The sequence below is a fragment of the Phalangium opilio genome, unplaced genomic scaffold (assembly GCF_054372755.1).
Source record: "Phalangium opilio isolate 3A_F unplaced genomic scaffold, DU_Popi_V2 ptg000105l_1, whole genome shotgun sequence".
Taxonomy (NCBI): Eukaryota; Metazoa; Arthropoda; class Arachnida; order Opiliones; family Phalangiidae; genus Phalangium; species Phalangium opilio.
The window spans coordinates 3723888-3746013 of record NW_028324207.1 but is presented as its reverse complement, the minus strand read 5'-3'; the positions used below and the strand labels follow the sequence as shown (position 1 = coordinate 3746013).

Genomic DNA, 22126 nt, shown 5'->3' with positions numbered 1-22126 from the left:
AAACTATGGAACCTGCGACATTTTAGCATGAGTAATGTAGTGTATGAAGCGAGTTTGGTCGTTTTACCGCGGTTATAGTCAAATTCTTAGAACAAATAGCTAGCTTAATGGACATTTTATCTTTTCTCTGTTTAGGTTAAAGCTATTTAAACTTGATTACCTTGTGGGTACTTGTTAGTACTTGTGGGTGCATGTAGGTACTTGTGGGTACTTTTGGGTGCTTGTGGATGCTTGTCGGTACTTGTTGGTGCTTATGGGTACTTGTGGGTACTTGTAGGTGCTTGTGGGTGCTTGTGGGTACTTGTGGGTACTTGTAGGTACTTGTGGGTGCTTGTAGGTACTTGTGGGTGCATTTAGGTACTTGTGGGTGCATGTAGGTACTTGTGGGTGCTTGTAGGTACTTTTAGGTGCTTGTAGGTACTTGTGGGTGCATTTAGGTACTTGTGGGTGCATGTAGGTACTTGTGGGTGCTTGTTGTACTTGTGGGCGCTTATAGGTACTTATGGGTGCTTGTAGGTACTTGTGGGTGCATGTAGGTACTTGTGGGTGCATGTAGGTACTTGTGGGTGCATGTAGATACTTGTGGGTACTTGTAGGTACTTTTGGGTACTTGTGAGTGCTTGTAGGTACTTGTGAGTGCTTGTAGGTACTTGTGGGTACTTGTGAGTGCTTGTGGGTACTTGTGGGTGCTTGTAGGTACTTGTGGGTGCTTGTTGGTACTTGTGGATACTTGTGAGTGCTTGTGGGTACTTGTGGGTGCTTGTAGGTACTTGTGGTTGCATGTAGGTACTTGTGGGTTCATGTAGGTACTTGTGGGTACTTGTGAGTGCTTGTAGGTACTTGTGGATACTTGTAGGTACAGTCCCCGACAAAAGTTTCTGGACATTTTCATTTGGCTGCCATTTTGTTCCTATTTGAGCTAGAGTAACAAAATAGGACTTTCTAGATAGGTTGCCTTCTCAAGATTATTTTAAAATTACAAATGACACTGTGGCGCTAATAGGGCGTTAGCAGAAGTAAATGAACCGAAGTTACTGGAGTCCCATTGCTTCTTCGTTAAACACAAGTTACTTATAATCCCCCTTATTTAACCCCCATTCCTGCACCCCATTCTCAAGCGCCGTTATTCTAAAAACGCCACCAAACGGTCGCTGTGTGGAAACGGAAGTCGGTTGTCGGAAATTTGTATATTTTAAAATGGCGGATTCCTTCGGAGAAGATTTATTCTTTATCGATGAAGAATTGAAATAAGATATGGTTTTGTCGTTCAAAAATGTTAGCACCCAGTGCAATTTTTACTTAGAAGCGAAAGGTCAACAAAAAAAAATTGGTAATGTGTCATATAGAAACAAATAGAGTCGAACCTCGCCAAAAAATCAAAGTTCAAGATAAGCCTTTGCATAGTGTAAACACAGCCACCGTTGCCACGCAATGTTTCTTAAGAGATTTATCTTTGACTAAAAAAACGGTGAAATCTAATTCTAATAATGACGATTCCGAGGGAAATTCATCTAAGCACAATGCCGGATTACCTTTAAAACCAATAGGGAAAGACATTTGCAAAGTATACAGTTCCGAAACGGCAAGTAATCAACAGGTACTAGGCCTAAGCCTTGGACGTCAAGATCAATTTGATCAAGCAGACGACTTTTTCAAAACAACTGAAATACCGGAACAAAGACTATATAGTCGGGCTTAAATGGCACAGTCACTTATAGTCTTTGGTCCCAGAATCCTCTGCAATAAATCTGCGAAGGACGAGGGGGGGATGAAAGGTTCTGCTTTTTTAAAGCCCCGCGTTATGTCAAATGTGTTGGACAGTTTTTAGAGTCTTAAGTAACTTCGGTTCATTTACTTCTGGCGTTAGCCATAGCGGAAATAGTAAAGCCCCCCGATAATGACGTTACGAAATAATGCTTCAAATGCATCAATAATTCTATCGTTGCACGCGTCTTGTCACGTAGAATCCGAAACTGTTTTCAAATTGTAAATCGGTTCAGAAAATCAAAAGTTATGACAAAAAACGTGACGTTCAAAACAATAGCAAATAAGCCTAACGATTATTTATTTGTTCTATATCAACTTAGCTCAGTAGTTAAACATTACGATCAGAAAAACAGGATGTTCAAGCCATAGCATAGTTTTACTCTGAAATTATAGAAATGAGGTTTTAAGAATTACGTTCAGTAATTTGGCGATTTATTAGTTAATTGCCAGTAGGGTTTCGACTTTAAGAGGACAATATGGTTCCAACTTAGAAATAACGGTTTTGGATGGCTCTTTGGAAAGTAGAAATTTTGGATTTGTGCGCAGGGTAGTGTTAAGTCTGTGAATTTGGAATAATAAGCAAGTTGTGATTGCTAAAGTGGAAGGATTTTCGACATTAAAAATTTTGCAAATATTCTATAATGCGCGAAGTTTGCGTTTTGGGTTGAATTCTTCTGTGGCTTTTCTGTAGTAAATGTTTTAAGCTCTTAAAGAATAAAATATTTTGTGTAGCTTCTGGGTGGGTGGGTTTTCGATGATTAATGTTTTTGTGTCTTTTCGGTAAATAATGTTTGGGTGTCTTTTCGGTATAAAAATGTTTGGTTGGATTTTGTTAGGAAATGTTTTGAGTGCTTGGAGAATAAATATCGTGGCAGAACTCCAGTTTTCAGAATAGGTGAGGTGTCTACCATGGAAATATAGCGGAGAATCGGGAATGAAGATTCACGATGACATGAATTAGAGAAGAATCTAACAACGACAAATTCTTGAAGAAGGATGCGTATATTAATTTTCATTTTGAAATGGATGGTAATCTCCGAAGATAATGGTTCGAATTATTATATTATTTAAATTAAAAAGACTCACTTGTCCTAATGGCATGAAAATATTGATATTCGAATACTCCTCCTTTTGTCTGGAAGTTTAATTTTTCCACCACTTTTGAAATTAGACAACTATCTCTTTAACTTTTAGAATGCCAAATATTTTTTGTTAAATCTAAGGTTAATTATAGAACGTTGTATTTAAAAAAGTAGTCCTCAAAAAATGAATGAAATGGATTTTTAATGTGTATATAAAAAACTATATAAGTAGTTCACTGGAATTTACACAGTCATCATAATAATAGGGGCTGGACTTCATGAAACGAGGAAAAAATACCTTTTGTATTTTATTTCCGAGTAGGTAGGCTGCCTTGTTTTTTAAGCTTGCAGCATGGCAATCACTTAATTCATCAACCACGCCAAAGTGTATAATCACGGTAAACAAGTGCCTGCCTACGTTGGAGATGATGTTACGATTTACATTTATTCACTAATGAAAACATTCAGGAATTTTATCATGAATGTTTGGAGAAATTTAATCATGAATATTTTTGAAAATGTGATCATGAACATTTTTAAGAATTTAATCATGAAAATTTAGAAAAATCAATCATGATAACTAAGAAAAAATCTATCATGAATATTTAGAAAAATCCATCTTGAATATTTAGAAAAATCCATCTTGAATATTTGAAAACAATTATTCATGAATATATAGAGAAAAAATGCATCATGAATACTTGGAAAAAAATACATCTTGAATATTTTAAAATTATAACGAATGGTTTTATAGATGTTAAGGCTAAAAGTGTCTGACCTTTCCTAGACGTCCTTAAGATTTAAATTGAAATTCCCAATGTAAAAAAACTCGATGTCTTAGATTAGTGGTGTCTTTGAATTTTGAGTAACAAATGGTATATAGGACATTGTAGAACATGGGTTTGATTTATTGGTCTTTCAGTACTAATTTTTAAGTTAGTATACTTATGACGGTTTATTTACTTATGCAAAAAACGCGATACAGGATTGATTGACGTATAAACAGTTGGTAGTGTGTTCAAAACTTGTTCAATATCTCGATTTACATATTAGAACTGAAAAATAGCTATTAGGTTTTATCGATTCACATGGGTATACGGACTAAACACTTCCAAGACAAAGAACCCCAGGCATAATCTCCCATTACTGAAATTGTACAAAATCCCCCATCCCCAGATAAAATCCTCGGTTGTTAACTCTATCCGAGAAAAGTGAAAAATCCCCCGATAATTATCCCCATCATAAAAAAATACAATATCAATATAATCCGAAACACTTCAGCAATCCGGTAGTGCAATAGATCAGGCGTTGGACTATTTCTAATTAATTCGTTGACTTTCATTCATTTCAAGGGAAAAATAAGTTTAACCACTGAAAGAACACTTGTGGGAGTTTTAGAATTACTCATACCATTCACGAGGTCTCAGGAAACTCTTTGCTAAATTTCAACCTTCTGTTTTGGATAAAGAATGCGCGCGAGGAAATTTGTTTTCGCGCTATAGGATAGGCAACTCCCCGATCTCCGACAGCAGCTTATTCTGTATATACTCTATTTTCAGCTTCGGTTGTTAGCACGCTCAAAGCTAGGTCTCTATGTTATGTAGCTTTGTGCGTGCTGACAAGAGACGAAGAAAAAAAAAGGATTATAAATATTAGCGAGATTTTTACCTCAAATGCACGGACCTGTAGGCTTTCGTTTCAAATGCGTGCATAGTCGTTTGTAATCAATTGGTGGGTCCTTCAAACATTATCAAGGAACGTTGTGCTATTAAAAATAGCGAAAATTATTTGTTGAGACTCCCAAAAGATTTAGAAACATAATGAATATTTATAATACTAACTCTAACATCCTTCTCTAATAGTCTAAATTTGTATTACTTGACATTTTAAAAGTCACTGGCTCGACTATGAAGTCGACACTCGACAGTCGAGGCACTTCAACTTTTTTCGAAGCCTACTAGAATTTCCGCCCATACATTTGAGCTAAAACTCGCGGATATTTTAACTCCAGAGAATCATTATTTTCTTGGTCTCTTGTCATCACGCACAAAGCTACGTTACATTGAGACCCAAGCTGAATCAGATTATACAGAATAAGCTGTCGTCAGAAATAGTTGAGTTGCCTATCCTATAGCGTGAAAACAAATTTTCTCACGCGGATTTTTTTATCCATGCTCCTATGATACCGAGTAGGATAAAAACCCTTGGAAGGAAAAACAGACTGAGATCCGCCATTTTACATAAATAGAAATTGATTTTTAAAATTTTTAGCGGTAGAACTTTTGGTAAACATTATATTTTACAATATTATTACAATATTTACATAGAAATATACGAAAAGGTTTCCTCTAAAATAGCAATAGTAGCGCTTAGTAAAAATTATAATATTTGAAAAATGCTAAAACCATTCATAATTTTTTTTTGGAGGTTTCAATGCGAGTGGGTCAGTGGACCTCGGTAAGGATGTGATTATACAGGTTTCAGTACGTGTGTAAGCAGGGGAAGGAAATGAGGTTTACTTGGGAGGAGACGGACGGGGTGTGGGGGTCAAGTTACCTCCGGCGGACACGGGGCAGTCGGCACATATAGGGTAGGATCGCCGACATGTGTCTTATTCCCTCAAACTTTGACGCCCAGAAGCTTGGCTTACAGGAGTGCGCCACACTCCCGGCACCATTCATAATTTGATATCGCAGCTTTTTGAAGATCATTTCATCACCTAATAGAGAAATTATGAAAAGCAACATATAAATTCTATTATTTGAGTTGTAAAAAATGGCATTCTTTAACTTCCGTTTTAAGACTTTTACCCTACTAAACCACATTAAGCCTTTCGAGTGCTCGATTGGATGGGCATAAATTGGTTCAATTCCATCCTCTAAAAAATTACCTGGCCATTGCGCCCGACGACGAAACGTTTATCATTCGTAAAGACTACACATTCTAACTGCTCGAGTGTCTAATTTGTGTGCTCTGTTCCAGGGTTGTTTGACTTAAATCAAGCGATTTTTTTAAAAAATCATTTGATTAAAATCAAGAATATATTTTTATTTTTAAAAAATGTTTTCTGAGATTCCAAGAAGTAGGTTAAGAAACTCGAGAAGAAACTTAACTAGAACAGACCTATAATTAAAAACAATCATAGTGTTGTTATATTTCAGTTTAAGTTTTTCCCAGAACTGAAATAATAACTGGCGATGTCAACTGTTTTTTCATTGATCAAGTTTTAATAAAAAAAGCATTAAATATGATCGTATGGTTCTTTTAAAATTCATTACAAAAGTTGTCCGGTGATCTTATTTAAAACCTAATTACTTCCAATAACCGAAATGGCGACATTGAACTGCACGCAAACCTCTATTGCGTTTTTAGCAAAAGTAAATAAACCGTCAAAAGTATACTACAACCGGAAACAATACTCGAAAACCAACAAATCAAACCCGTGTCCTAAAGTGTTCTCTAAACCATTTATTACTCAAACTTGAAAGACACTACTAATCTAAGACAACAAGTTTAATTTTAAACTCGAAATCTTAATTTAAATCACAAGGACACCTATTTAAACCTCAGTAACTTGTATGCTTAACATCTATAGTTTCAATTTGACTGATATTCTACTCCGAGTCCTAACAGCTTTACCTAGAGGTATGAAATTGTGCAGGGTCGGTACTCAAAGGCAGTAGGCGGGCTCTTAGATTTTTTTCAATTCCTCATCATCTTGAAAAATGGCGGCGTCTACGTGTTCCAACCGAATCTATAACATTTAAAACACTGGTTCCCAATTTCCGTAAGACTGACTTCATGTCTTTTGAAGCTCGACTTTCCACCTTCGTTAAAAATGGCGGCCTGAAATGTAATAATATATCTCGATGGGCAACGCCGGTTGTTCTTTTTTGCGACTCTGTAAATACTAAAGATTGAAGATGGATTTTTTATTCTAAATATTCAAGTTGGAATTCTCCTAAATATTCAAGATGAATTCTTTTCTAAATATTCATGATATAATTTCAGTAAAACTTCATCTGCGAAAAAATACATAAATAAAATAAAATTTCTATCCGAAAAACCTTGGAGAAGCTTCAACCTTTGACAGGGCAAGAAAATGGTATTTAACTCTATACATGGGCGCCCGTTAAATTTCTCATTTCAAGTAAAAAATCCAAGGCGTCTTAGATTATTGTGTAAATCTAAGTGTCCCTCTATCCATATAGATTATGAAACGTAAACTTTAAACTACAAAAGAATAATATCAAATTATTTTAGGGCAAATAGTCAAGGTTAATAATGGAAGCAGACTCAATTTAGTTTTTTGCCAAATTAACGATAGTAAAATTGAGATATTAAATTCTCAATGTCACAAACCAAGGCGCATACCGACTCTATTATAGCAGGAAATGTATGGGCTATTGAAACTGATTTTTTTCCGATGATCATTGAAACTGGTCTACTCTAAGCTAAAAAATATATAGAGCACCTTCGCTGAAACACGACACAATTGCAAACGCTGTGTTTTTTATCGTTTGTAGGGCCTCTGTCTCTTTTTTGCTCTATGTTCCAAAAACAGCCATAATTTTCAAAAAACCAAATTCTTAAGTAAAGTTTAAAGGGATAGTTGTCACGTTTAAAATGTGCTGGGAATAAGAAAACTTGCAGAGTAAAGCCGAGAAAGCGGGAAATACGTTAAAATTATCCACGTCGTAAAATATTTTCATGTCATAAGAACTTGCGAATAATTTAACCTGTATATATATTATTATTATAACTCAAACCATTCTCATCCACTTTGAATTGAACAATATGTCTTCTCACCCATCCTTGAATTTGCCGTCGAAATATTATTCCCACAATATTATTTTCAGAGCATTTCTCAACATCCAATTCTCAAGCGTCCAAACATTATTTTCCGAACGTATAATAAGTTCTGTTACACCTGGATTTTAGTCATGCCACCTATTTTGCTCCATAAACTATCTCTGTTACACCTGTATTTTAGTCATGCCACCTATTTTGCTCCTTAAACTTTCTCAAAGAATATTCTTGAAACACTGTTCATCATCCAATACCGCGACTCGTCCAACTTTTAATAGCGATTCAACAGATAACGCCGTCTGCCGTAAAATATCCGTCAAAAGAATTATCCCCAAATATTCACCCACTGTATTAGCAACTAGGAAATTATAAAAAATCATTAAACATATCCAAATCTCTAAATATTTATACGTTTACAAACCACCACCAACAACCCTCCATTTCTGAAGACTGAGTCAAATTCATAAGTTCTCATTTCTCATATGTCAGTGTGAAACTAAAAATTCTCGCATTGGAACATCTTGTTTTTCTGATCGTAATGTTTTACTACTGTGCTAAGTTGATATAGATAAAATAAATAATCGTTAGGCTTAATTGCCAATGTTTTGATCGTCATATTTTTTGACATAACTTTTGATTTTCTGAACAGATTTACAATTTGAAAACAGTTTTGGAATCTACGTGACAAGACGCGTGCAACGATAGAATTATTGATCCATTTGAAGCATTATTTCGTAACGTCATTATCGGGGGGCTTTACTATTTCCGCTATGGCTAACGCCCTATTAGCGCCACAGTGTCATTTGTAATTTTAATATACTTTTGAGAAGTAAACCTATTTAGAAAGTCCTACTTTGTTACTTTAGCTCAATTAGGAACAAAATGGCAGCCAAATGAAAATGTCCAGAAACTTTTGTCGGGGACTGTACTTGTGGGCACTTGAGAGTGCTTGTAGGTACTTGTGGGTGCTTGTAGGTACTTGTGGGTGCTTGTAGGTACTTGTGGGTGTTTGTAGGTGCTTGTGGGTGTTTGTAGGTACTTGTGAGTGCTTGTAGGTACTTGTAGGTACTTGTGGGTGTTTGTAAGTACTTGTAGGTACTCGTAGGTACTTGTGGGTGCTTGTAGGTACTTGTCGGCTCATGTAGGTACTTGTGGGTGTTTGTAAGTACTTGTAGGTACTCGTAAGTACTTGTGGGTGCTTGTAGGTACTTGTGGGTTCTTGCCCCGAGTACTTGTGGGGGCTTGCCCCGGGTACTTGTGGGGGCTTGCCCCGGGTACTTGTGGGTGCTTGCCCCGAGTACTTGTAGGTACTTGTGGGTGTTTGTAGGTGCTTGTGGGTGCTTGCGGGTACTTGTGGGTGCTTGTAGGTACTTGTGGGTACTTGTGGGTGCTTGTAGGTACTTGTGGGTGCTTGTAGGTACTTCTGGGTACTTGTGGGTGCTTGTAGGTACTTCTGGGTACTTGTGGGTGCTTGTAGGTATTGTGGGTGCTTGTAGGTATTGTGGGTATTTGTAGGTATTTGTAGGTACTTGTGGGTGCTTGTAGGTACTTGTGGGTGCTTGTAGTACTTGTGGGTGCTTGTAGGTACTTGTGGGTGCTTGTAGGTACTTGTGGGTGCCTGTAGGTACTTGTGGGTACTAGTAGGTACTTGTGGGTACTTGTGGGTGCTTGTAGGTACTTGTGGGTACTTGTGGGTGCTTGTAGGTACTTGTGGATACTTGTGGGTGCTTGCGGGTACTTTTGGGTAGATGCTTTGCCCGGGTGCTTGTAGGTGCTTGTGGGTAGGTGGAATTTTTAGGGGGGCGCCTCGCGTTTCAATAAATGATTGTAAAAAATGTATTATTCTAATTACAATAGGAATACAAACTTTTAATGATTTACGTTTTATTTTCGAAGTATCATTATAAATAAATGTCTGATTGAGCTAAAGTTATGGTCCCCTTTATATATGTTTCTGCTTAGTGCAGATTTTGAAAATGTAAAACAGTTTCTTAACATTCTTAATTAAAATGAAGACTGAAGGAACAGATATTAATCAAAAATGTCTTGATTAGAATCAAGACCTAAAAAGTATCGATAAGACTGAGGTTATCACTTGTCTGAAGGATCAGATATTAATTTTTCTTTTTAATTGAAACTTAAATGCATGCTTAAGAAAAAACAACGTTCCATTACCGTTTTCCGTTGAAATAAATTATTTTACTGGTAATCAATTTCAAAAATTTACTTATCTCGGCTTTTCGACCACAATTCCATTCCCCGAAAACATTTTATCATTACATTAATTACTTTTGGGAGAGTACGTGTATGGTTTTGCGTTTTAAAAGGTTCCTAAAGACGTTACATCCCCATTTGTGACCGGCACGCTTCGCAGTGGAACATTTTAATTATTCTAAAACCAATGGCGCCAAATTGAATAGGGACAGTAAGATTTTTACTCGCGGTTTTGCAAAATGATGTAATATCAAGTGTACTTTAGTCAACCGTCGTATTGTTCTTTCTCATAGTTCAGGGCATGATCAGTGTTACTGCCCAATTTCTATCTCTAGTTTCTAACAATGGTCAGAGACTATTTGATATGGCACGGCACAACATTAAGTACATTTGAAAATTCTAAGTAGCACAAAAGGAAAAAGAATCCATTTTTTTATATTTTGGTTTGAAATAAATAAATTCATGATAGTAGTTATAACGAACAGAAAGTCAAGGGAATGCACCGGTAATGAGCTGCAGAAAGAGAGGAAAGTTTGCTTCAAGTTAGCAGAGGGACATAGTAGTGAAAATAGTAATCTAGAATTTTGTTCATTCAAACCTTATTATATCATGAAAAATTCAAGTGAGCAGGCGGCACTATCTAGAAAGATTGATTTTGGCAGATAACAGCGAAAAAAATATGTTCTACACACATTGGGACTATGGGAGAGTTTCAGGGCCGCAGGTCGCACATGATGAAATTTCAACTCCAGATTACATCAATTCTCTCTGGTCGTACTAGTAGCAGGTTAAGCTATAGTTTGCTCAGGTCCAGTTAGTCTCGAAAGGGTTATATAGTGCTTCCAACTTTTAAAAGGTTGTTATCATGGTCAAACAGACCGCTATTACAGTTTTTTCTTCTTTTATAGGCTATTTTGACACGTAAATAAAGTAATTAATGTAATGATAAAATGTTTTCGGGGAATGGAATTGTGGTCGAAAAGCCGAGATAAGTAAATTTTTGAATTTGATTACCAGTAAAATAATTTATTTCAACGGAAAACGGTAATGGAACGTTGTTTTTTCTTAAGCATGCATTTAAGCTTCAATTAAAAAGAAAAATTAATATCTGATCATTCAGACAAGTGATAACCTCAGTCTTATCGATACTTTTTAGGTCTTGATTCTAATCAAGACATTTTTGATTAATACCATTAGTGGTTTCACAGATTTCTGAGTGGTCTCTGTTAATCGAAGCAGTCGTGGGCGAGTGCTTAAGGCGACAGACTCGACATCTGTTGGGATATTCCCGCGGAGGTTCGAATCATGCCGACTGGGTTCGGACTAACATACTTATTCAATGATAGCTTTAGTAGTTCCACACTTTTTTGAGTGGTCTCGGTTAACAGAAGCAGTCGTGGACGAGTGGTAAAGGCGACAGACGTGAAATCTGTTGGGATATTCCCTCGCAGGTTCGATTCCTGCCGACTGCGTTCGAACTCACATACTTATTCCAATGATAGCTTTAGTAGTTCCACAATTTTTTAGTGGTCTCGGTTAACAGAAGCAGTCGTGGCCGAGTGGTTAAGGCGACAGACTTGAAATCTGTTGGGATATTCCCGCGCAGGTTCGAATCCTGCCGACTGCGTTCGAACAAACATTCTTATTCCAATAATAGCTTTAGTAGTTCCACACTTTTTTGAGTGGTCTCGGTTAACAGAAGCAGTCGTGGCCGAGTTGTCAAGGCGACAGACTAGAAATCTGTTGGGATATTCCCGCGCAGGTTCGAATCCTGCCGACTGCGTTCGAACACACATACTTATTCCAATGATAGCTTTAGTAGTTCCACAATTTTTTGGGTGGACTCGCTTAACAGAAGCAGTTGTGGCCGAGTGGTTAAGGCGACAGACTAGAAATCTGTTGGGATATTCCCGCGCAGGTTCGAATCCTGCCGACTGCGATTGAGCAAAGATTTTTTATTTCAATAATACCTTTGGTGGTTTCACAGATTTCTGAGTAGTCTCGGTTAATCGAAGCTGTCGTGGACGAGTGCTTAAGGCGACAGACTCGAAATCTGTTGGGATATTCCCTCGCAGGTTCGATTCCTGCCGATTGCGTTCGAACTCACATACTTATTCCAATGATAGCTTTAGTAGTTCCACAATTTTTTAGTGGTCTCGGTTAACAGAAGCAGTCGTGGCCGAGTGGTTAAGGCGACAGACTTGAAGTCTGTTGGGATATTCCCGCGCAGGTTCGAATCCTGCCGACTGCGTTCGAACTAACATACTTATTCCAATGATAGCTTTAGTAGTTCCACACTTTTTGAGTGGTCTCTGTTAACAGAAGCAGTCGTGGCCGAGTGGTTAAGGCGACAGACTCGAAATCTGTTGGGATATTCCCGCGCAGGTTCGAATCCTGCCGATTGCGATTGAGCAAAGATTTTTTATTTCAATAATACCTTTAGCAGTTTCACAGATTTTTGAGTGGTCTCAGTTAACAGCAGCAGTCGTGGCCGAGTGGTTAAGGCGACAGACTCGAAATCTGATGGGATATTTCCGCGCAGGTTCGAATCCTGCCGACTGCGTTCGAACTCACGTACTTATTTCAATGATAGCTTTAGTAGTTCCACAATTTTTTAGTGGTCTCGGTTAATAGAAGCAGTCGTGGCCGAGTGGTTAAGGCGACAGACTTGAAATCTGTTGGGATACTCCCGCGCAGGTTCGAATCCTGCCGACTACGTTCGAACACTCATACTTATTCCAATGATAGCTTTAGTAGTTCCACAATTTTTTGAGTGGACTCGCTTAACAGAAGCAGTCGTGGCCGAGTGGTTAAGGCGACAGACTAGAAATCTGTTGGGATATTCCCGCGCAGGTTCGAATCCTGCCGACTGCGATTGAGCAAAGATTTTTTAATTCAATAATGCCTTTGGTGGTTTCACAGATTTCTGAGTAGTCTCGGTTAATCGAAACAGTCGTGGAGGAGTGCTTAAGGCGACAGACTCGAAATCTGTTGGGATATTCCCTCGCAGGTTCGATTCCTGCCGACTGCGTTCGAACTCACATACTTATTCCAATGATAGCTTTAGTAGTTCCACAATTTTTTAGTGGTCTCGGTTAACAGAAGCAGTCGTGACCGAGTGGTTAAGGCGACAGACTTGAAATCTGTTGGGATATTCCCGCGCAGGTTCGAATCCTGCCGACTGCGTTCGAACTAACATACTTATTCCAATGATAGCTTTAGTAGTTCCACACTTTTTGAGTGGTCTCCGTTAACAGAAGCAGTCGTGGCCGAGTGGTTAAGGCGACAGACTCGAAGTCTGTTGGGATATTCCCGCGCAGGTTCGAATCCTGCCGACTGCGATTGAGCATAGATTTTTTATTTCAATAATACCTTTGGTGGTTTCACAGATTTCTGAGTAGTCTCGGTTAATCGAAGCAGTCGTGGACGAGTGGTTAAGGCGACAGACTCGAAATCTGTAGGGATATTCCCGCGCAGGTTCGAATCCTGCCGACTGCGTTCGAGCTAGCATACTTATTCCAATGATAGCTTTAGTAGTTCCACCCTTTTTGACTGGTCTTGGTTAACAGAAGCAGTCGTGGCCGAGTGGTTAAGGCGACAGACTAGAAATCTGTTGGGATATTCCCGCGTAGGTTCGAATCCTGCCGACTGAGATTGAACAAAGATTTTTTATTTCAATAATACCATTAGTGGTTTCACAGATTTCTGAGTGGTCTCTGTTAATCGAAGCAGTCGTGGGCGAGTGGTTAAGGCGACAGACTCGACATCTGTTGGGATATTCCCGCGGAGGTTCGAATCATGCCGACTGGGTTCGGACTAACATACTTATTCAATGATAGCTTTAGTAGTTCCACACTTTTTTGAGTGGTCTCGGTTAACAGAAGCAGTCGTGGACGAGTGGTAAAGGCGACAGACGTGAAATCTGTTGGGATGTTCCCGCGCAGGTGCGAATCCTGCCGACTGCGGGTGAGAAAAGATTTTTTAATTCAATAATTCCTTTAGTGGTTTCACAGGTTTTTGAGTGGTCTCTTTTAACCGAAGCAGTCCTGGCCGAACTGTTAAGGCGACAGACTTGAAATCTGTCTGGATATTCCCGTGCAGGTTCTAATCCTGCCGACTGGGTTCGGACTAACATACTTATTCCAATGATAGCTTTAGTAGTTCCACAATTTTTGAGTGGTCTCGGTTAAGCGAAGCTGTCGTGGACGAGTGGTTAAGGCGACAGACTTGAAATCTGTTGGGATGTTCCCGCGCAGGTTCGAATCCTGTCGACTGCGTTCGAACTAACATACTTATTCCAATGATAGCTTTAGTAGTTCCACAATTTTTTGAGTGGTCTCCGTTAACAGAAGCAGTCGTGGCCTAGTGGTTAAGGCGACAGACAAGAAATCTGTTGGGATATTGCCGCGCAAACCCTATCCAATCATTTGGACAGCGATATAGCCGGCCAAAGGTGAAATCCATAAACGTCGGACGCAACGCAATTTAATACAGGCGAAGTAATGGTGTCGTGCGCAAAAGGCAGGACGTTTGCGCACGACACCCTGTACTAAATTGCGCTGCGTCCGACGTTTATGAATTCCACCTCAAATCGACATTAAGATAGCTCTTTTCTCTTTTCAACCCCCTTCGTCGCCGCCATTTTTCTTTAAGGTAAAAACATTTGAGAGTGGGTCCTTTTTCGTTGCCATTTTCATATGAAATTTCATTCTCACCATGACTAAAACGTGAAGATAATTAAAATAAATAACTAAAATTCGGAAAAAAACTGTGTCTTATGAAACTCCGAATGACACGAAACGAACAGTAGTGAAATTACCCTTTGTTCTCTCCTCATGTGATGAAGCGCATTACTTCGGGTAATTAAGTTTTGTTGTTTTTTTTTTACGAGATCATACGATCGAATCCTACCGACTGCGTTTGAGCTACGATTTTTATACCAATTATAGGCCAGATGCAGCCTTGGCCGAATGGTTAAGGCGACAGACTCGACATCTGTTTGGATATTCCCGCGCAGGTTCAAATCCTGCCGACTACGTTTAAGCTAACGTTTTTATACCAATGATAGCTTTAGTAGTGCACAAGTGTTTGAGTGGTCTCGAACAACACAAGCAGTCGTGGCCGAGTGGTTAAGGCGACAGACTAGATATCTGTTGGGATGTTCCCGCGCAGGTTTGAATCCTGCCGAGTGCGTTTTAAATAAAATGTTTATACCTGTGATACCATCAGTTGTCATATTCATTGTTTGTTTGACCTCCTTAACACCAAGCTGTTGTGGACGAATGGTTAATGCGACGTACTCGAAGAGCCTTTTTATATCTATGAAACCATTACTAGGCTCACAGATTTTTACGTTCATCGAAGCGACAACAGTCAGTCGTGGCAATTTCGAAACTAAACGAAATGCGCCCCTTTTGTTTGTTAGAATCATTATCATGATTAATAAAACCTGGCATTGTAGACAAAGACCGGAAAGTGTAAAACATGGTATCTTCCCAATGGACCGAATTCCCAATGAACCGAAATCCCATTCAACCGAAATACGCCAAACTAGATAAGAAACTAGCGGAACTGCGGGTTTTCGAACCACTGGGATTTGCGTAAGATAAGGAGATCCCATCGATTTCAATGCAACGGGGTGACGTTGATTTAGGACAGGTTAGGTTAGGGTCGGTTTAGTTTAGGTTAGGTTAGTAATATTTTATAAATAATTTAGCAATGCTACGCCTTTTCCAAAATATTGATGTTTAGCTTCATTGACTTCTCAAATAATATACCTTTTCCAAAACATTACTGTTATGTTAGGTTAGGTTTGGTTAAGTTAGGTTAGTAATATTTTATAAATCATTTAACAATGTTACGCCTTTTCCAAAATATTGATGTTTAGCTTCGTTGACTTCTCCAACAATATGCCTTTTCCAAAGCATTACTGTTATGTTAGGTTAGGTTTGGTTATGTTAGTTTAGTAATATTTTGTAAATCAATTAATAATGTTACGCCTTTTCCAAAATATTGATGTTTAGCTTCATTGACTTCTCAAAAAATATGCCTTTTTCAAAACATTACTGTTATATTAGGTTTGGTTTGGTTAGGAGGACGTCTCTTCCTCGATTCTGTTGCTGTAAACTTGTATTACAAGCAAAACATAATATAAAATTTTAGAATCAACAATATAGTGTAATATGTATATTCACCTTGATATAAATATAAATCTCTCGTTTTAAGTATCATTTTAAAGTAACATTAAAGAAAATGTTACGGTTTACGGCTTATTTTAGCTTTCCCTTTAATTTGCATAAGCCTTTAAAACCGTTTCCACGGTTAACTCATTGCTACTTCGTTTTATCGGAAATAACTAGGCAGTGTACACTAACGTTAAGTGCAGCCATTCATGGCTATCTCCACTTATCGTAAACCGCCCAAGGTGCGGGATTTCTTCTTTGCTTTCGGTTGAATGGGATTTCGGTCCAATGGGAGGGAATCGTAAAACATAAGTGTAAAAAGTAACTGCCTGAAGTAACAGATATTTTCACTTATCAAGACATGATTATAAACTATTACATAGCTTAGTTACCAGTTGTCTGAAATCCAGCTTAATTACCAGTCGTCATTAATCCGATTTTAATTACTAGTCGTCGGTAATCCGATTTTAATTACTAGTCGTCGGTAATCCGATTTTAATAATCAGTCGTCGGTAATCCGATTTTAATAATCAGTCGTCGGTAATCCGATTTTAATTACAGTCGTCGGTAATCTAGTTTTATTACCAGTCGACGATAATCAAGCTTAATTACCAGTCGTCGGTAATCTAGCTTAATTAACAATCGTCAGTAATCTAGTTTAATTACCTATAATTGGTTTTCTAGTTAATTACCTCTAATTGGTAATCTAGTTTAATAATCTATAATTGGTAGACTAGTTTACTTACCTCTAATTGATAATTTATTTTAAGTACATTTAATTGGTAAGCTAGTTTAATTACCTCAAATTCGTAATCTAGTTTAATTACCTATAATTGGTTATCTAGTTAATTACCTCTAATTGGTAATCTAGTTTAATAATCTATAATTGGTAGACTAGTTTACTTACCTCTAATTGATAATTTATTTTAAGTACATTTAATTGGGAACCTAGTTCAATTATCTTTAACTGATAATCTAGTTTAATAATCTTTTATTGCTTATCCAGTGTAATTAGCTTTTATCTGTAGAGGGAAAAGATAAAATGTCCATTAAGCTAGCTATTTGTTCTAAGAATTTGACTATAAACGCAGAAAAACGACCTAAGTCCAATGTGGCTTCCTAAACTACGTAACTCATACGAAAAAGTCGCAAGTTCCATAGTTTCAGGGTAAACCACGTAAGTCAGAGCATGTAACTAAAAATATGTAAAACAATATTTAAAATTTATTTTTCTTGATGAAAAAAATAGGCGCTAATTATAGATATGGGGCTTTCATTTAAGACCGTTTTCACACCTACCTATCGAACGTATAGTTATTTTTGTAAGGATATGGACAAAATTTGTAACTTTGGAAAATTTCCCATGTTATTTCTATGGGAAATTTCCAGTTTTTCGTCAAAATCTGTGATTAATTTTATGGAAATGAAAACCACCCTTGGCAACTTTATTTTTATAAATTAAAATAATTAATGGATACCTTTGAAATTTTAACCACATATTGAGGGTCGGAATTGTAGATTCTTTGGAATTTTTTCAAAACAGTTAATATAATACGAAAAAAACTACATCCAAACAAAAAACCCTCTTTATGCATTAAGAGTAGTATGAAGTCTTATCTAACAGAGCTACCACTCTCTCAGAATAAATTTACTAACCGTTATTACTAAAACCAAAAAAATATTTCAATATAATTTTTTTTAATCTTTAAAAATTTAGTTATAATGACAAGTTTTGTCTTGAAAGGAGTATGGAACATGAAAAGTTTAAACGTGAAGAAACACAAAGCGAATAGTTCTACTCGTAATTTGTTACAAGCTTACTGTTCATGGCATTATGAAATATCTATCGTTCATATTTATAAATTATCAAATGTAAATAATGCAATTCATTTTCACGCGAGCTACGGCTTCTTCCTCACAAGACACCTTGATATCTAGGAAACATAAATTAGCTGCGACTATTTGAAGTGGTGAAATATCTTTATTTTAGGGTATAACCATCTCCACTGGCTAGTCAGCACAGAAATATTATTTTTTATTTTTGTGGAAATGGTCGAAGAAGAGTGTTAAAAGGGATAATAATGATGGAAAGTTTGTAACATTGAAGAACTAAATTAAAATTATTATCTTCATTGCAAATCATTTAAAAGAAGCAAATCGTAAATGACCCGCAAACGTTTTACTACAACTGCCTCCAAAGTACATTCAGGGGATGCAATAAATGAATATTTCAAGTTTTGGGACTTTCTGATATTAAGTACATCATATTTCCTCGTTAATTTATCTTCAAAATTTTCTTTATTACTAACGCCATCTAGTAGATGCCAAATGTGATGCCTTTGAAAGTACAGAATATTTCCTCCCATAAAAATAGACGAATTTTTAGAGTGCGGAGACAGTTTTAACTCAGGGTTCGAATTAAAAAAATCCGCGGGTTTTATTGGGTTTTACCAACATAAAAACCCACTTAAAAAAACCTATCACTAAGATCTTCAATTTTGATGGCTATTTGATGCTTGAATAATTTCATTTGAAAGATAGTTCAAAATATTTGTTAGGTATTTGTTGTTTCAACTTCAAAAGTACTATATAATAATATTTTTATTTTTTATGAAACATTTTAATACTTTTTTATTTAGCAGTTATGTTTGAATGACAATTTCTACCATGCACGCAACTGCTAAAGATTAAAAATCCAAATACCCAATAAAACCCAAAAAACCCGGTGAACTGGCTTTTTTTTAAGAAAAAACCGGTTTTTTCAACCCTGTTTTAACTAGAGCAAAAAGATCGCATGTGCTTTCATTTAAAGGGATTTTGAGTTCCATCTAGAATTGCCTCTTAGCTCGCGCATGTTTTTGAAATTCGTTTAGAGGTTTTCAGTCTTAAATTATTGATTAGTTTCTGTAAAGAGAAGGTTCTCAGCTCCACCTTTTACGAATACGTGAACATATATACTAATTTAAATCAAATTATAAAATGATTTGCCAAACAATTTTATTATTAATTTACGAGTTTATATTTGGACATGAATATGTTAGTTTTATAAAAAAAATCGATTATTGATCGTACACTAACCAATCATAAATCTCCTCGGTCTCCTGTCGGTAAAAAAAGTAACAAGTAACGTTATAAAATAATTTTAGGGACTAGGCTACATTTTCGAATGACTAACATTGTGATAGTATCTAATTTATATCAAAGAGAAAATATGCAAATGAAAAAGATTTTCAATTGTAAATAATGAAAATCGATATTGGTTCACTAGCTCCCTCTTTATATGCTTTAATATCGATTTTCACATTTATCCCATTGCTTACATTTACCAAAATCTTACAATCTTACATACATTTATGCCTTCCTACTTTTAACTTTAATTATCGTCTATATAATGTATGATTTTATATAGAGCTAGGTCGATAATATTGATCGCAAATGAAGAAACGAAAATATATATGTATATATATTGCGGTAAGATTGACTTTCAGGAATGTAATTTTTAATTACTTGCATATAAGCTTAATTTAAAATTCAAACAAGACTAAATGTATCTAACAATACTTAATGTAGCTTTATTGAAATCAATTTAAATCGAAGATTTTGTAGCCCTGTCATGTTTGACAAGCTCAAGGGATCTGTACTGCAGAGACAAAGATGTAAATTCCAATAAGGTTAACGAAGCACATTCCTCTTTCTATGAAATCATTTGAGCTTACTTAAAAACAATAACAGGAAATATAAAGTAAAATTTTAATAAATGAAACATCTACAGAGTTTTAAAAAAGGATGGTACGACCGAGTTACAGTGAGTTCTATGGGAAAATCTTCTGTGACAATTGACCTATGGGATACCTTTTAGAAAATCATGATTAGATTGTTTTAGTGATGAGCCCTTAACTAAATTCACTTTGTCTTTCAGTTAGTTACTGAAATTTAAGGGGTCTGACGTAAAACAGTCAAATGATTCCAATCATAACTTCTAAACGCAGTCCTTTGTGCAAAATGTCCTAGAACATTTTTCACTTTCAATCATCCATTAGATCCACCAATATTTTGGAACACCCTGTATAATGGATAATATACAACGTAACAGTTCCCCTTGCATCATTTCGAAATTAACCCGATTTATATACGGCTAGAATCTCGCTCCGTTATCTAAGCAGACGAGCAAAAATGACCTGTAGAACATTAGTGATCCTAGCGGGCTGAATGGCGACATTCCAAGGGACTCTTGGTGTGGTGATTTTACGTAGGCAAGAATCCCTATCGTTTTCCATTCTCATTTCGAAATAAATGGTAGCTTGTGTGGAATTCGAAGTGCGACGGACGTCAGTGAAGCCGAACTGATTTTGCTCATCTTAGATGACGCTCAAGGGAGAGTTTTGCATCGAATTCTTTCACTCTCTTCTCTTCAATTCCTTCTTCAGATCAATAACTCGCGGATTCTTCCTGCCTTTTTTCATTCCCCGGCTGGACAAGTCAAGTCAGCTATCGTTAACGATCTTTCCCTTTTGGGCAAACACCATCTCGTGGAATTTTTGGATCGGGAAACCTTGCAAATTAATTACTGCCTCTCTAGGGTTATATTATTTGGCTCAAACAAATTGTTTTTATATCATTTCGCGAATGACCTAGTTTCGCCAAAATTAATTATAACGCTTACGAAAGTATTTTGGCGTTCGCGTTTCGTTTTCCAAGTTTTCAGAAAGGAAGCTGTTATTGGAGTGAACAACCTTTTAAATTTGCTTTGGATTCAAATATTTAAACCACCGTCCGTCCCAGTTCAAAGATTTAAGCAGTAAAGAAAACTGATTCGAAGCGATTCAAAACAAAGTTCAGTGTGAACAAAACTGAAAAGCGAGAAAAGAGTTTCAAACGCTATTCCTTCAATTTGCTTGGCGAACGAATTTCAACTATTAGAACAGAAATAGTATTAGTAGAATAGTACTAAATATTAGAACAGCAAAAGTATTAGTAGAACAGTACTAAATATTAGAACAGCAAAAGTATTAGTAGAACAGTACTATGAGAACAGCAATAGTATTAGTATAATAGCACTAACTATTAGAGCAGCAATAGTATTAGTAGAACAGTACTTACTATTGAACAGCAATAGTATTAGTAGAACAGTACTAACTATGAGAACAGCAATAGTATTAGTGGAACAGTACTAACTATATAAACAGCAATAGTATTAGTGGAACATTACTAACTATATAAACAGCAATAGTATTAGTGGAACATTACTAACTATATAAACAGCAATAGTAATAGTAGAACAGTACTAACTATTAGAAGAGCAATAGTATTAGTATAACAGTACTAACTATTTAATACTAGGGCAGCTTTCTAAGCACTCTGTGAAATTGTGCTTTTTTCATAGATCTAGATCAATACTTGCTCAAATTTTCATTTTCATTTCTATCGGAGATGCTCTCGGATTCGATCTTTATTAAAGATGTTCATAGAATTATTGATTATTAGAAGCATATGAGATTCACATGCTTGCTGTGTAAACGGGAGATTTATAATTAATGATTATCATGTTCAGGAGCTCTTTATCAAACCTCATCTCTTTCATAAAACACGTATCTGCCAATTTTTTTAATTAAAAACAGTAAATATTAATATTATAATTTCTTAGCAACGTATCTGGACTATACTATTATATTTATACTAAAATTATTATGAAATGAAATGAAAAGAATGTTTATTGTACATGAAAAAAGTCATTTACAGACTCACTTCTAAAAGGGAAAGTCTAATTTAAGGTTGGGGTATTTTTCTCACTAAAATAAGAAGAGTATTATTAAAATATCTTAAGATTTCACCAAGATAGAAGAAAAAACTGAAACCAATTTCACTTAAAAATCTAAAGTGGTATTGGAACTTTGCCGGAATTGTCATTCCCATTTTGAGTCATAATTGCATAAGAGATTGGCTCACTAGTCGCCCGCTTCAAATAAAAGTTTCGAATAAGACTTACCAAAAACATTGTATAAAAGATTTGACTTAAGCCTAAGCCTTATTTCATGCATATTCACCTTTTACGCCACAGGGAACTATCACCAA

General features: G+C 36.4%; 16 non-coding genes across 16 annotated transcripts; all 16 read left to right on the top strand.

Annotated features, from left to right (window-relative positions):
- Positions 1–11262: 11262 nt before the first annotated feature.
- On the top strand, positions 11263–11344 carry TRNAS-UGA (transfer RNA serine (anticodon UGA)). The gene has a single exon. It is a non-coding gene; the product is annotated as a tRNA-Ser (tRNA).
- Positions 11345–11417: 73 nt separating this feature from the next.
- On the top strand, positions 11418–11499 carry TRNAS-UGA (transfer RNA serine (anticodon UGA)). Its single transcript has one exon. It is a non-coding gene; the product is annotated as a tRNA-Ser (tRNA).
- A 74-nt stretch (positions 11500–11573) lies between these two features.
- TRNAS-AGA (transfer RNA serine (anticodon AGA)) lies at positions 11574–11655 on the top strand. The gene has a single exon. It is a non-coding gene; the product is annotated as a tRNA-Ser (tRNA).
- Positions 11656–11729: 74 nt separating this feature from the next.
- TRNAS-AGA (transfer RNA serine (anticodon AGA)) lies at positions 11730–11811 on the top strand. The gene has a single exon. It is a non-coding gene; the product is annotated as a tRNA-Ser (tRNA).
- Positions 11812–12041: 230 nt separating this feature from the next.
- Positions 12042–12123, top strand: TRNAS-UGA (transfer RNA serine (anticodon UGA)). Its single transcript has one exon. It is a non-coding gene; the product is annotated as a tRNA-Ser (tRNA).
- A 73-nt stretch (positions 12124–12196) lies between these two features.
- TRNAS-CGA (transfer RNA serine (anticodon CGA)) lies at positions 12197–12278 on the top strand. The gene has a single exon. It is a non-coding gene; the product is annotated as a tRNA-Ser (tRNA).
- A 75-nt stretch (positions 12279–12353) lies between these two features.
- Positions 12354–12435, top strand: TRNAS-CGA (transfer RNA serine (anticodon CGA)). Its single transcript has one exon. It is a non-coding gene; the product is annotated as a tRNA-Ser (tRNA).
- Positions 12436–12508: 73 nt separating this feature from the next.
- TRNAS-UGA (transfer RNA serine (anticodon UGA)) lies at positions 12509–12590 on the top strand. Its single transcript has one exon. It is a non-coding gene; the product is annotated as a tRNA-Ser (tRNA).
- Positions 12591–12664: 74 nt separating this feature from the next.
- TRNAS-AGA (transfer RNA serine (anticodon AGA)) lies at positions 12665–12746 on the top strand. The gene has a single exon. It is a non-coding gene; the product is annotated as a tRNA-Ser (tRNA).
- Positions 12747–12976: 230 nt separating this feature from the next.
- On the top strand, positions 12977–13058 carry TRNAS-UGA (transfer RNA serine (anticodon UGA)). The gene has a single exon. It is a non-coding gene; the product is annotated as a tRNA-Ser (tRNA).
- A 73-nt stretch (positions 13059–13131) lies between these two features.
- TRNAS-CGA (transfer RNA serine (anticodon CGA)) lies at positions 13132–13213 on the top strand. Its single transcript has one exon. It is a non-coding gene; the product is annotated as a tRNA-Ser (tRNA).
- A 75-nt stretch (positions 13214–13288) lies between these two features.
- TRNAS-CGA (transfer RNA serine (anticodon CGA)) lies at positions 13289–13370 on the top strand. Its single transcript has one exon. It is a non-coding gene; the product is annotated as a tRNA-Ser (tRNA).
- A 73-nt stretch (positions 13371–13443) lies between these two features.
- Positions 13444–13525, top strand: TRNAS-AGA (transfer RNA serine (anticodon AGA)). Its single transcript has one exon. It is a non-coding gene; the product is annotated as a tRNA-Ser (tRNA).
- A 230-nt stretch (positions 13526–13755) lies between these two features.
- Positions 13756–13837, top strand: TRNAS-UGA (transfer RNA serine (anticodon UGA)). The gene has a single exon. It is a non-coding gene; the product is annotated as a tRNA-Ser (tRNA).
- A 230-nt stretch (positions 13838–14067) lies between these two features.
- On the top strand, positions 14068–14149 carry TRNAS-UGA (transfer RNA serine (anticodon UGA)). The gene has a single exon. It is a non-coding gene; the product is annotated as a tRNA-Ser (tRNA).
- Positions 14150–14983: 834 nt separating this feature from the next.
- On the top strand, positions 14984–15065 carry TRNAS-AGA (transfer RNA serine (anticodon AGA)). The gene has a single exon. It is a non-coding gene; the product is annotated as a tRNA-Ser (tRNA).
- The last annotated feature ends 7061 nt before the right edge of the window (positions 15066–22126 follow it).